Source organism: Narcine bancroftii, chromosome 5 (genome assembly GCF_036971445.1).
Source record: "Narcine bancroftii isolate sNarBan1 chromosome 5, sNarBan1.hap1, whole genome shotgun sequence".
NCBI classification, from domain to species: Eukaryota; Metazoa; Chordata; class Chondrichthyes; order Torpediniformes; family Narcinidae; genus Narcine; species Narcine bancroftii.
Window position 1 is genome coordinate 107,501,635 of NC_091473.1, and position 15,820 is coordinate 107,517,454.

At 40.9% G+C, this 15,820-nt stretch overlaps 1 protein-coding gene across 1 annotated transcript in view; it reads right to left on the reverse strand.

The window, feature by feature from the left end:
- The window catches only part of LOC138763835 (ras-related protein Rab-3B-like), a 131,437-nt gene that overhangs the window by 114,694 nt on the left and 923 nt on the right, over window positions 1–15,820 (reverse strand). The window lies entirely within an intron of this gene.

The window sequence follows — 15,820 nt, forward strand, 5'->3', positions numbered from 1 at the left end:
CCAGAACAGTAACAAGGGCAAAACTGCAAAAATGACATCCATTTATGAAGGATTTAAATTTTATTGATATATGGAGGCAGCTTAACCCCATAGAAAGTGGCTATTCATTCTACTCACATACAAGGATTGATCTGTTTTTAATGTCTGCCCAGTTAAAAAGTAGAGTAGTAAAAGTGGAATATTTGGTGAGACTTTTATCAGATCATTCTTTATTAACTTTAAACTATTGCAATAATGGAAAAACATGAAAGTGTGTATAGATGGCATCTTAATGCTACACTGTTGGAAAGGAATAACTTCTATGAATTTATTAAGAGTCAGATAGCATTATTTTGTGAAACTAATCTTTCTTCTAATAATAGCTTTTTAATATGGGATGCACTTAAAGCTTATCTAAGAGGTCAAATTATTTGTTACACAAAAAAATCTTAAGCGAGAATATGCCTCAGATTTGGATGGTTTAGAGAAAGACATATTTGAAAATTGGAAAAAGAGTATCAGAGAACAGGGTTACAAGTAAAATTTAGAGAATAAAAAACTGAAATATAACTCATTACAAATGTATAAAATGGAAAAAAACTATATTAAAAACCAAACAAAAATATTATGAATTAGGAGAACAGGCACATATAGGTTTATCTTGGCAGGTAAAGGAAAAGGAGTCATCTAGGATGATAAATGTAATAAAAACAGAGGCTGATGCTATAACATATATTAAAAAAGAAATAAATAATATTTTTAGACAATATTATATGAAACTATGTAAATCAGAATTATTATGAGATGGATGAATTTCTAACAAGTGTTAAACTTCCAAAATTAGAAGATGGAGAATAAAATTATTTAGATGCCTCTTTCACAAGAAATCAAGAAAGCTTTGGGTACTTTACAAGCTAACAAATCTCCATGGAGGATGGGTTTCCACCTAAGTTCTATATACAATTAAAAAATGTCTTGATGCCTCTTTTGATAGATGAATTGGACCACACGGTGGAGACTCAGACCCTCCCAGAATCTTTCTCAACTGCTATAATTACAGTGCTACTGAAGAAAACTAGAGACCCATTAAAACTTCATCATATAGACCTATATCACTCCTTAATGCTGATTTTAAAATATTGGCAAAGGGACTAGCTAATAGATTGGGACAATATCTACCAAAATTAAATCATACAGACCAGGTGGAATTTGTTAAAGGAAGACATTTTTCAAATAGTCTAGGTAGACTATTTAATATAGTAAAATCAAAGATTAATCCAAGTATAATGATCTCTCTAGAGGCAGAGAGAGCATTTGATCGATTAGAATGGCCTTTTCTATTTAAAACATTGGAAAGATTTGGTACAGGAGAAAATGTATAAATTGGATAAAAGCTCTTTATCATAAACCATAAACCAAATTTAATTAAATGTCAGTGGTTTTTCTCTTGAGTAGATCAAGTAGACAGGAGTGTCCTCTGTCCCCAGTGCTTTTTATCCTAGCTACCAAGCCACTGGCGGAGATCATAAGGAGAGATCCAGATATTAAGGGCTTCAAAGTTTGACAGGAAGAATGTAAAATTAGTTTATTTGCTGTTGATGTGCTATTACACATGTCTGGTCTAGCTGAATCCTTGATAAAATTACAAACAATATTAGAAAAATATGGAAGAGAATCAGGTTATAAAATAAATATGGATGAGTGAAATAATGCCATTGATGAATTTTGATTATGAAAGATATCAAAATGGTAGTAGATTTAAATGGAATCAAATATTTAGAAATAATGAGATAATAATTTACAGAACTTGTACAAGTTTAATTACACTCCTCTTTTATAAAAAAAATAGAAATTTACAGAAATGGAAAGACTTGCCAATTACTTTAGTGGGAAGAGTAAATTGTATTAAAATGAATGTGATGCCATGATTACAGTATTTTTTTTAATTGATGCCTATTGTACTATCTTAAAATGTATTTAAATGATTAAATAATTATATAAGGCAATTCCTATGGAATAACAAAATGCCGAGAATTTCATTGGAAAAGGAACATGGAATTATAAACTGGGGGGACTTAGGCTTCAAGATTTTAAGAAGTATTATTTATCAGCACAAGCAAGATTTTTATCATTCTTCTTTGAAGAAGACAATCTCCCCTCTTGTATCTGAATGGGATTGAAATCAATAAAAAAGGAGACAGCAAAGGATTTTATTTACAAGTGGAATGTTAAGTTAATAACAAAAAAAATGGATAATCCTATATTAATACATATGATTAGAATATGACAAGAAATAAATGAGTGTATTGAAAAAAAAATCAGGGATATCTCTAAGGACACTATTATGTAAAAATGTGTTGCAGTGTATGAATCTGGGTAACAAAATACTGAATTTATGATAAAGGAATAAGATGTATTGATGACTGTTATGTGGAGGGATCTCTTATATCTTCTGAACAATTAAGAAATAAATATGGAATTGCTAATGGGATTTTATTTTGTTTTCTACAGCTAAGATTGTCCCTAAAAGTAAGATGGGAACTAAATTTGGCCCCTCTTGAAATTAGTGAAAATGAAATGAATGATTTGGCTGAAGAATACACCTAAATTTATAACTAAGATGTACTATGCTCTCCAGAATGAAAGTGCAAAACCACATTTACAGAGATGAAAGTCAAATCTAGGTGTTGCAATAATGGGAAGATGTTGGTCTGATTGGTGTTTGGATAGTATGATGTCGATTATAAATGGAAGATACTGATTAGTGCAATATAGTTTTCTACACCAATTGCATCTCACATCATATAAGGTGCAAAAATCAAAATCTTAAATATTGGAGATGTGTTTTAGGTGTGGAACAGAAATAGAAACATTTTACAATGTTATGGGCCCAGAGGACCCCAAAACCCAGCAGCAATAATAATTCACCAAGACAAATGGTTACTTAAACAAAAGTTCTTTTTAATTATCTTTAAACATTAAAACAGGATCAAACTCTAACTTATTACTATTAACTTAACCTAACCCCCTTCAAATTCGAAGCATACATGTATATAATGTATGCATAAGTTCAGAAAAGTTCTTTGATTCACAGTCCAATCCCACTTCTCACTCCTCCAAGTTCTCTGGTATCAGGCAATTTTTATACTGTGCACAGAATTTAACATTTATGAATCTTCACCAGGCTTTGGTGCTTGAAAGGTAAATGGTTACCGCTCAGGAAGGTTCTTATTGGTTTTCAGAGAGATTGTTGCTGTTGGAAACACACAACTGATTCCTTCTGATCAGCCACTTCAGTGTCTTGCCAAATAAACTTGCCCCATCAGGGTTTTCTAGATGATTACCTCTTTCTTTCAGGTCACCACAGAGTGCCTTTTCTGTTTCCTTTATCTCAGGTGAAACATTATACAGCCAGCCATCACCTCTTGAATGGACCACAAGGGCATTGAACAGGCTAATTTAAGAACTCACAACCCGACTTCCAAATGGGGTTTTTCCACAAGCTTGCCAACTTGTCCTGTTCCAGTCCCAGCTGCTGCTGCTGAATTTCTTCTCTCTCTCTCTCTCTCTCTCTCTCTCTCTCTCTCTCTCTCTCTCTCTCACAGAGAAAACCACATGCCCCTCTTAAAACAGCAAACTGCATTCAGACAGACTACGGCTCTGGACCCAATCTTCCGAGTCCGTTCATCTGTTGCTTTCCAAATCAATAATCCATTACTCCACAGCATGTCCATTTAACACCTATTTGTGAAGTCCTTCAGCAAAACAGTTTCCATTGTCTTTACAAAGGCACTGGGACCCTGGACTGTCTGGCTTGAACAGAGTACTGGCATTTTAAATGAGATCTGTTTTGAAGGGTTTATATTTGTATGTGACCTAGCTAAGAACCCCACAATCTAGCTTCCAAAAATATATCTATACATAATATAAAATATCATATAATCCATCACAACATGCTACATGGTCATGTGTGAAGGTGAGACCTTTCTGGCAGGATATCACCGAAATATAACAAGGATAACAGGTGTGGCCTTTGTGGGTCTCCTGGAGCTTTGTCTTTTGGGCAACTTTATTGAAATAAATAATAAACTAACTAAATTCCAAATTGAATTTGTTAAAATAGCCTTAACAGTGACTAAGAAATGTATTGCAATAACTTGGAAATCCGACTCCCCTCTAGAAATAGCGCAAAGGACTGCTGAGATGAATAATGAGCAATGAAACTTGACATAATGTTTTTCTTTTTATATAAACATAATCCATTTTGAGATTTTTTTTAGTTTGCCCAGTGTTCATGTTTTTCTTCTGGCGCCTGCCTACATATTGGACATACCTTGATGAAGGTTTATCTTTGCGATATAAAGTACACTGTTTGACCTGCTGAGTTTCTCCATCTTTGTCTTTTGACTTCAACCACGATTTCTGCAGACTTTCTTCTGATCTTTACTACCTCTGGGCTGTGAGATAATTTAGATATCAATATTTTAAAAGGGATAATTTCTTAACAGAAATTTATACCAGCCCAGCAAAACCAAACAGATACTTCTGAGAGGTGCAGGAAAATTACTGAACTAGTTCTTGCTGATAATTTAACTATCACTGCTGGAATTCTCCATGAAATAACATAAACTGAAAGTCTTACAATAGAAAATTTAGCCAGTGCTTTGTAATATACCCCAAAGCATAGCGTTACCATATTTGACAGCATACAAGACCCACTTTTTTCCTCAAAAATACTCCCTCCAGCCCCCCCCCCCAGTCTTATATGCGAAGTTGAAATGGAGCAGGTCGCCGGATACTTGCCCAGCTTCAAGAAGCCCACGGAGGTGCTGCGGCTGTCCAGAAAATGGGCCTCTGCTCTCTTCCCCCGATGAGAAGGCCAACCACGGCAGCCCCCACCAGCAGCGCAACACCAGGCTTTCCAGAGCAGCCGCTGGCGCTTACTTCCACAGGTGAGACCGACCACAGCAGCCTCCGCCAGCACCATGAGACTGTCCGGAGCTGCCACCTCCGCACATTTACCCAGTTAGAAGGCCAACCATGACGGCTCCCGCCAGCAGCACAAGGGGTTCAGGAAGAACCTATTCACCAACTTATCCATAAATACAATAAAAAAACATTTTCGTATTCCCTGATGAAATGGGGGGGGGTGGTCTCATATGCCCATGGGTCTTATATGCAGTCAAATACATTAATTTTAAAATAAAACCCTTGAAAAAAAGGTGTTAACCCAATTAGCTACTGTTCTAAATTCCTCAAGTCCCCGACGCAGTACAAATCTTAGTCAATGACTTTAACCAGCCCTGTCTTAAGAAAACTTGCCCAATTACCACTAGCATGTAACTTACTGTGCCAGAGGTCCCAGCACACTCAATCACTGCTACACCATGGAAGGCCTATCATTCTTTCCAGAGATCACATTTTGGCAAGTCGGACCACCTGGCTGTGCTCCTTCTGCCTTCATATTGACAGCCTAAAAAGAGAGGCCCTGGAGAGCAGGTCAGCTAGCAGGATGCTGAAGATAGATTACAGGACTTCCTTGAGTCAGCAAATTGGTCAGTGTTTAAGGACTCAACTGAGGATCTGAATAATTGCACTAGGGCTGTCACAGACTTTATAAAAACAGCTGCAGATGACTGTGTGAGAGATGAGTAAAACTAATATGAAAATATGTGTAATGAATAAAGCCAGTATGAATAGGATAAGGGTAGATAATAGAATGTAGGAAGTAAAGTTAGTCTGAATAAGATAAGGGTCTTCTAGCCTTAGACAGAATTAGCAAGTTCTGCATATTAGAGTTAGTAAGCCCTGAGGGTTGAGAAGGTGTGAATAAGGACAAAGGCAGGTTTGTGAATAAGGACAATAAGGACAATGACATGATGGGGCACAGACAGGATGCCCCCTGGTCCTCCAAGTTCACAGAAACAGCATGTAGGCAGACAGGATTGCCTAATGCAAACTTATCCAGGAGGCAGAAGAATGTTGGGGGGGGGGAGAGAATACCTCTACACTGAAATGAACTGTATAAAAGTTGGGTGAGCCCCAGTGTGTGTGTGTATTCCCAGGGTAAGGGGAAGAACCCAACTTTGTATTGTTGTATAATAAATGTTCTTTGTTCTCAATTTTTGTCTCGAGCAATTTTTGTGAAGGTTCTCACAAATGGGGGTTCGTCCAGGATCCCACTCCCTCCACTGACAGAGAGCCCGACGACGAGGGTAGGTGCACCCTGGCTGATTCAGCTGGACCCACGGATGGCGGGTGACTTGTCAGTGGATGAAATGAGTGATATCCAAGAGGCATTGAGAACAAACGACGGGAGGACGTTAAGGAAGTGCATTAGGAATAGCTACTGGATCCCGGTAAGAGGAATTTTACTTACCTGTTAGTATGGGAGGTGTGAGTAGCAAGGGAAATACTCCTAAGGAAGGACAGGATGATCAGATAACTAAGAAAAGTCCGTTAGGATTAATGCCATCTGATTGGGGTGCGGGGAGAACCCGCGGGAAAGACAAACAGACCATGGTCAGGTATTGCTGTCTTGAATGGGTTAAAAAACCCCCGATAAAAGGGAATTCGGTATATTGGCCAAAGTTCAGATCTGATGAGGACTGGATGTGTCAGGCATTGAACATCTGGCTCTATCAAAATCAAAGAGATAATATTGAGAGCCGAGAATATGCAGCCTGCTGGCTCAGTGGATCGGTTGATCAACTGGTTTTGAATGAAAAGGAATGCAAGGACAAGAAGGATGAGGAACCTTTTGTCCCTGAAACACAAGGATGGGATGTGTTACATTCCCTTCCTCCACCTTATGCTCCTCCTATGCTGGCTCTATCTTTCCCCTCTCTCCTATGCTCCACCCTTCTTCACCTTCCCCTCCTCCCCCACAGCTAATGAAAGTAGGGGTGATATGATGACCTGTTCACAAAGTACTAGATCACCACCTCAATTGACGAGAGGGAGGAGACTTTGATTCAGAACAGTGTGAGACCCTCCGGGAGGGAAGGACAGAACCCTTTGATTCATTTCCTGGAGAGCAGGAACCTAGATATTATAAAGGAGAGGATAAGCCAGAAATTAATTGGATGAGACCTTTATGGGAAGTTCCTGTGGGAGTGGGTCTCAGTTTCGTAAATGTGCCCCTGACTAGTACGGAGGTGCGTAGCTTTAAGAGAGAAATGACCTCCCTGATAGAGGATCCTCAGGGATGTGCTGAACAATTAGATCAATTTTTGGGACCAAATATATATACATGGGTATTAATGGACTTCGTTACTAATTCAGCCCCAGACATCAGGAGAAAATTGCAGAAGACTAAGAATTGGCATGAACAGGGAATAACACAGCTTTTACAGATCGCACAAAGGGCATACGTCCAGAGGTCTGACAATAAACAGAAAGGAAAGGCTAAGATTTTGATGCAGGCAGTCAAGGAAGTTGTGGAGGGACAGCAGGGAACTGTTAGGGGCTGTGTGCCAGCTCCTGGACGTTGGGAGAAGCACCGGGAGTGGGAAAGTAGAGACCAGAGATAATTTCATAAATCACAACTTCTCACTTCAGTCACTGACCAATATTAATTAAAATTCATGCTAAAATGTAAATGTCATAAATGATCATTTATCAATACTGTAGAATGAGCGAATTTAACTACCAGTTAATTTCATTTTATGAAATAAATTGTATTCAAACGTGATTTTGCACAGGGAGTACGTGAGAGTTGAGCGATGTTATAACATTTGCAGGGAGAAATGTTTGCGCAAATACGGTGAGTTCTATACGTCTTATTTTTTAAGTGTATGTAAGATAAAGAAAGGATCTGATGTGTAAAGTGGCTGGATCAGCCAGTTGAAGGGGGAGTGTGCATGTCCCTTTAAATGCGTTGTGGCACTAATGAATTGTATTCTGTTCACTTGAAACTGAGGCTCCAGGCTCCTGTCTTGCAGTTAGCGGTATGGAGCCCTTTCAATAGATTTAGTACATTTGTTCTGCACATTCAGCAGTCAAGGACCGTGAGCTTAAAGATCGCCCACCTCTGGAGAATAAAGAAACCTCTGGGGATTCCTATAGGTTTAATGATTGATTTCTCTGGTCCATTTTCCTCCGGAGTGAAATTAATGCCTCAGCACAATTTCTCTGTATTGCTGCTGTAATTTAGTTCATGATAACTTCCCCCATTCATCAGGTTTATATTTAAATCCGGTCGTGCGGAAGTTACATTGTAAATAATCACGGAGGTAAACCCTGCACGACTGGATTTAGCTTAATAGAGAAATAAACCTGCGAACAGGTCTATGGTGGTGTGTGAGTACTGCAATAGCTGGAATATGATTTAAATTAGTGGCATAGTTCAGAACAATTGGGTGCATAGGCATAACAATATCATTAATAGCTCACAGATCTTGTACCAGATGCTATTCAGTACATCTTGGCTTAAGGACTGGAAAAATTGGCATGTTACAGAGAGATTGGCATGGCACCAATATTTCTTGATTCAATAATGACTCCACAAGCTCCAGGATTCATGCAGCAGAACTTTAAGTGGAATATAATAGAAACTAGCCTGTACTTAAATGATTGTGTGTGCAATCTTCATAAGAACATATTTTAAATGTTTTTCAATGCCGGTTTTACAGATTGCTTTAAATAAGGCCAGCGCCTGTGGGCTGTGGCGCAAGGCATTTAATGTTTAAATTAAAATAGCGATGTTAAATAATCGTCAAATTCGTTGCCGTCTGCACTGACAAAGACATGTCTTATTCCCACTTGGCTATTTTTAAAATAAATTCATTTTAGAATACAGTTAATATCACTCACCAAACGCTGTTTACATCCGGTACCGCATGGATGGCAGTCTCTTCAATCTGAGGCGCCTGCAAGCTCACACCAAGACACAAGAGAAACTTGTCCGTGAACTACTCTTTGCAGACGATGCCGCTTTAGTTGCCCATTCAGAGCCAGCTCTTCAGCGCTTGACGTCCTGTTTTGCGGAAACTGCCAAAATGTTTGGCCTGGAAGTCAGCCTGAAGAAAACTGAGGTCCTCCATCAGCCAGCTCCCCACCATGACTACCAGCCCCCCCCACATCTCCATCGGGCACACAAAACTCAAAACGGTCAACCAGTTTACCTATCTCGGCTGCACCATTTCATCAGATGCAAGGATCGACAATGAGATAGACAACAGACTCGCCAAGGCAAATAGCGCCTTTGGAAGACTACACAAAAGAGTCTGGAAAAACAACCAACTGAAAAACCTCACAAAGATAAGCGTATACAGAGCCGTTGTCATACCCACACTCCTGTTCGGCTCCGAATCATGGGTCCTCTACCGGCATCACCTACGGCTCCTAGAACGCTTCCACCAGCATTGTCTCCTCTCCATCCTCAACATTCATTGGAGCGCTTTCATCCCTAACGTCGAAGTACTCGAGATGGCAGAGGTCGACAGCATCGAGTCCACGCTGCTGAAGATCCAGCTGCGCTGGGTGGGTCACGTCTCCAGAATGGAGGACCATCGCCTTCCCAAGATCGTGTTATATGGCGAGCTCTCCACTGGCCACCGTGACAGAGGTGCACCAAAGAAAAGGTACAAGGACTGCCTAAAGAAATCTCTTGGTGCCTGCAACATTGACCACCGCCAGTGGGCTGATATCGCCTCAAACCGTGCATCTTGGCGCCTCACAGTTTGGCGGGCAGCAACCTCCTTTGAAGAAGACCGCAGAGCCCACCTCACTGACAAAAGGCAAAGGAGGAAAAACCCAACACCCAACCCCAACCAACCAATTTTCCCCTGCAACCGCTGCAACCGTGTCTGCCTGTCCCGCATCGGACTTGTCAGCCACAAACGAGCCTGCAGCTGACGTGGACATTTACCCCTCCATAAATCTTCGTCCGCGAAGCCAAGCCAAAGAAGAAGAAAGGTTGAATATGTTTCAAGTTCTCTTGCAGGGGCTCTTGTGCTGCAATGTCTGTTATGTACTCACTCTAACAAATTGCAGGTTGGTTGCCCCATACAGACAAGCAGCTTCAACTGCGTTTTAATAAGGTCTAATATATTCAAAACCCATGGAAATATGGTTTGTGTTTCTTTTTACAATAATTAACACAAAGAAAAGTCAGATTGTTATGGTAAACGGTGTCTTGCCCCACAACGATTTTGGAAACTATTGTAAAAACAAATAAGGCATTAAATTGCAGCTATTCACTTTTAATTAGCGTTTCACCAAGTAAACAGGATCGTGAACTAATAAATCCTGGGAATACATTGGCAGTTAATTAAACAGAAGGGTTTATTAGTTCAAAACCCACCCCTGGAGCATCCTATTCATTTTATTAAATCTGCTGATTGGGTATATGTAAAAGCATGGCAAGATCACCAACTAAAACCTGTCTGGGACGGCCCCTATTGTGTACTTTTGATTACAGACACCGCAGTGCGAACGAAAGAAAAGGGGTGGACTCACATACAATGAATTAAACAAGCTGCTGATCCACGGACTAAAGACATTGATAATCTACCCTCCACCTGGCGTGCAGTCCTTCATCCTTCTGATCTGAAAGTTACACTATGCCGGGAGAAAGTGCTGGAATGTTGTTTTTACCATTTGCTGTTTTGTTTACTTGTTGGTTCCCAATTTTTGGGAAATCACCAAATTGCTCACAATGTATTAAGTCCTCCTAGAACAGGGGCAGCAGAGGTGACAATTATTTACCTTTAGAATGTAGAAGGGCACAGGTATAGAGTATAGTCATAGTGGGGTATGGGTTAATATAGGATCCCAACATGGACCAGGGGAACAGAACGGCCCTAGGGGAGTAGACTTGGTTTGTATTCCGGCCTCTACAGATATTAAAAAGAGGAGTTTTAAAGAGATAGCACAAAGAAAATGGTGGGACAATGACAGGCAGAATGTTAGTCAGGATTGTACATGTAGCAGAGATAGAGTGATTACATATGCTAATGTTCACAGACAGGCTGCAACTCACAGGTTCAGTGATACTTATGCTAATGTTCGCAGACAAGCTGCAACTCACAGGTTAAGTGACAAGAAAGACCCCTCCCCAACTTGGTCTCCTGTAAATCATCCTTTGGGTCACACAGACATTTGGAATGTTAAGAACCACCACTGTAAGGGGAGTTCCAGTTGTAAACGACGTAAGCTGCTCCAGAACACCACAGCTGCTTGGCATTTAAATCGTTTAATCAGACTCCAGGCAGTCTTGGAGATCATCACCGAACAGACAGCGATGGCCCTGAATTTATGGGCTGAAGAAAGACGACAAATACAAGCCACAGTTCAACAAAACCACCTGGATCTCGATTACTCGTTGCCTGCTGAAGGCAGCGTTTGTGAAAGACTGGTTAATGACAATGCTCACAACGGTCAGGCGGTTAAAGACACTTCTACAGGAGTTCGAAAATCTTCCCATGCCCAGGTTCAGACTTGGCAACCTTGGTCCGGTGTGGGATGGACTAGACTTTTTATTGGTAACTGGAGTCTGATACCCACAGCCCTTATAGCAGCTGGACTCGCTATTCTGGCCATTATGGTGCTCCCCTGCCTAAAGGCTTGTGTGCAGTATTTAATTCAACGGACCCCTCGTCAGATCACTATAACCCAAAGGATCTATGTTTCCCAAATTCTGTCTGATGATGCTGAGACTGCAGTTCGGTTACTGACTCGCTGGGAAAAAGACCAAGTTTACAAGTAATACATTCCAGTTGAGAATTCATGAAGCGTAGCTAAAAGAAAAGTGAGGATTGTGAGAGATGAGTAAAACTAATATGAAAATATGTGTAATGAATAAAGCCAGTATGAATAGGATAAGGGTAGATAATAGAATGTAGGATAAAGTTAGTCTGAATAAGATAAGGGTCTTCTAGCCTTAGACAGAATTAGCAAGTTCTGCATATTAGAGTTAGTAAGCCCTGAGGGTTGAGAAGGTGTGAATAAGTACAAAGGCAGGTTTGACAATAAGGACAATGACATGATGGAACACAGACAGGATACCCCCTGGTCCTCCAAGTTCACAGAAACAGCATGTAGACAGACAGGATTGCCTAATGCCAAACTTATCCAGGAGGCAGAAGAATGTTAGGGGTGGGAGGGTACCTCTACACTGAAATGAACTGTATAAAAGTTGGGTGAGCCCCAGTATGTGTGTGTATTCCCAGGGTAAGGGGAAGCACCCAACTTTGCATTGTTGTATAATAAATGTTCTTTGTTCTCAATTTTTGTCTCGAGCAATTTCTGTGAAGGTACTTCTGTTTCTCACAAGTGTGTCCCCAGGAAATAGTTCAGGGTTTTCCCCATTGAAAAGCCCTGAATGAACAATGAAATCCAGAACCTGCTGAGAGCCAGATCACAGACACTGAAGTTGTGAGATCAAGATTACTACAGAAGAAACAGATACAATCTAAGGAAAGCAATCTCCCATATGTAATGGGGTTTCTGGACAAAAATGGAAGCAAAGAAGGATATCCAACAGCTGTGGCAGGGCCTAATTGACATAATATGCTACAAAACCAAATCTGGTGCAGTCAGAGACAGCAAAGCTTCACTCCCAGATGAACTCAATGCCTTCTACACCTGATTCAACCACAAGAACAAGGAAGAGCCATCACTGCGCACCCCCATGTCCCCTGATGATCTTTTCCTGTCCACATTGGCTTAGGAAGGTTAATCAGAGGAAAGCACCCTGCCCGGTTAGAGTACCCATCGGAGTATTAAAAACATTTACTGATCAACTTGCCAATGCATTCACAGATATCTTCAACATACCACTCCAGCAGGGTGTGGTACCCATTTATTTTAAACAGACATTAATTGTACCGGTGCCCAAGAGGTGTGGGGTAACCTGCCTAAGTGACTACTGGCCAGTGGCACTTAAATCCACAGTGATGAGGTATTTTGAAAGGCTGGTGTTGAAGCACATCAGCTCCTTTTTGAGAGGCAACATAGATCCATTCCAATTTTCCTACATAACAATACTTACTGGCTCTACACAAAGCCCTGAAATACCTGGACAGCAAAGATGCATACATCAAGATGCTCTTTATTGATTACATTCAACATCATCATCCTCTCAACACTGATCAGCAAACTCCAATACCTGAGACTCAACACCCGACTGTGTAATTGAATCCTTCATTTCCTCACCTCCTGATCATAATCAGTGAAAATCAGTAAGAACATCTTTTCCACAATCTCCATCAGTACCAGAGCTGCATATTTTGCCCCCTGCTCTATTCACTTTACACCTATGACTGTGTGGCTAAGTACTACAACAGTTCCATCTTCAAATTTGTTGATGATACCATGGGAGTGGGTTGCAGAGAAATGGGTCATGAGTCAGCATATAGAACGGAGATGGAAAACTTGGCTGAATAGTACACCAAAAACCTCTCACTTAATGTCACCAAAATTAAGGAGCTGATTGTGGACTTCAGGAAGGGAAAATCAGATGTGTATGATTCAGTGATCATTGGGGAAATCAGAGGTGGAGAGGGTGAGTAAATTTAAGTTCTTGGGTGTCATTACCTCTCAGAAGTATCTGTTTGGTTTTGCGGGGCTGGTATAAATTTCCAGGATCTTTCTGGGACCCAACGTACTAATGGCATCATGAAGAAGGCTCTTCTACTTCATCAGGAGTTTGCAGAGGTTTGGTATGACATCAGAAACCAAATTTCTCCAGATGTGTGGTGGAAAATGTGCTGACTGGCTGCATCACAGTCTGGAATGGGGACACCAATACCCCGAGTGTAAAGCCCAGTAAAAGGCACTGGACACAGCCCAGAATATCACAGGCAAAACGTTCCCCACCATCAAGAACATTAACAGTGGAAAACCTATGCAAAAATCTGGACCCACGGCAATTCACCTATCGTCACAATCACTCCATTGCAGATGCAATATCGCTGACTCTCCACTCAACTCTGGATCACCTCGAAAACAGCAATTCATACATACAGCTGCTCTTCATTGACTACAGCTCGGCCTTCAATGTCATTATTCCTTCAATGCTGGTCAGGAAGCTACAAACTCTAGGCCTCTGTACCCCACTCTGCAACTGGATCCTTGACTTCCTCATTGGAAGATCACAGTCAGTATGAATTGGAAACATCTCCTCCTCACTAATTATCAACACAGGATGCATGCTTAGCCCACTCCTCTACTCATGATACACCCATGACTGTATGGCCAGGCACAATTCCAATGCTATCTACAAATTTGCCGATGAGACCACAGTTCTCGGCAGAATCACAAACGGCAATGAGTAAGCATTCAGGAGGACAATAGATCAGCTCATTGGATGGTGTAAGGACAACAGAAGCGTGCTTAATGTTAGCAAAACCAAAGAGTGATTGTGGATTTCAGGAGGAAGTCAGGGGGACACAACCCAGTCCACATCGAAGGCTCAGTAGTGGAAAGGGTCAAAAACTTCAAATTCCTAGGTGTCAACATCTCCGAGAATCTGTCCTGGAGCCTCCATGTTGATGCAATTACAAACAAGGTTTACCAGCAATTATACTTTGTGAGGTGTTTAAGGATATTTGGTATGTCACCGAAGACCCTCGTAAACTTCTACAGGTGTACTGTGGAGAGCATTCCAGCTGGTTGCATCACTGCCAAATCTCAGGACAAGAATAAACTCCAGAGGGTTGGTTACTCGGTCTGCAACATCCAGGCACTAGACTTCACTCCATCAAGAACATCTACCTGAGGCAATGTCTTAGAAAAGCACCCTATATCCTCAAAGATGCCAACCACCTCTGCTACCATCAGGAAGGAGGTACAGGAGCCTGTTACGAGCCCAGAGGACCCCAAAACCTGGAAGCAATAGATATTCACCAAGACAAATAGTTACTTAAACAAACGTTGCTTTTAATTATCTTTAAACATGAAAATAGAATCACACTTTAACTTATCACTATTGACTTACTTAATCCCCTTCTAATTCTAAGCACACGTTTATGTGTGTATAAGTTCAGAAAAGTTCTTTGATTCACAGTCCAATCTCACTTCTCATTCCTCCAAGTTCTCTGGTTACAGGCAATTCTTATATTGCGCACAGAATTTAACATTTATAAAGTTCACCTGGCTTTGGTGCTTGAAAAGTAAATGGTTACCGCTCAGGAAGGTTCTTCTCGGTTTTCAGAGAGATTTGCAACTGTGAAACAAAGGGCAATGTGGAGAGAGAACAAGTGATATAAAATATCACTCTTGTACAGGTTGTTGAAACTAGGTTACAACATGCAAGGGTAAATTCAGTCACCTCTGTCTTGCTGTCGATACTTGCGGCATCAGGGTTCTCCAGATGATAACCTCTTTCTTTCAGGTCACCACAGAGTGCCTTTTTGATTCTCTTATTCCAAGTGAAACATTAGACAGCCAGTCCTCTCCTCTTGCATGAACCACAAGGGCTTTGACCAGGCTGAACAAAGCACGTACAAACCCGTCTTCCAAATGGGGCTTTCCACAAGCTTGCCAGCTTGTCCTGTGAGTGAGTAGGAGTGTGTGTGTGTGTGTGTGTGTGTGTGTGTGTGTCTCACACACAGAAAGCCAGTTTGACTCTGCTTGCAAAACAGCTCCAGACAGAACCCCTCCACCATCAGACTCCTCAACAACAAACTCAACCAGGGACACATTTAAGAACTCTTTCACATTATTGATTTTTTTTTCTCTGTATTGCAGAATTTGTTCATATTTCTTTATTTGTTCATATGTGTACGTTGAGTAGTTTTATTTCCCCACTACCAACAAGTGGTCATTTTTCCTGCGGGGGAGGCAGAAGAATCTCAGGATTGCATGAGGTCTCATTAATGTACTGACAGTAAGTCTG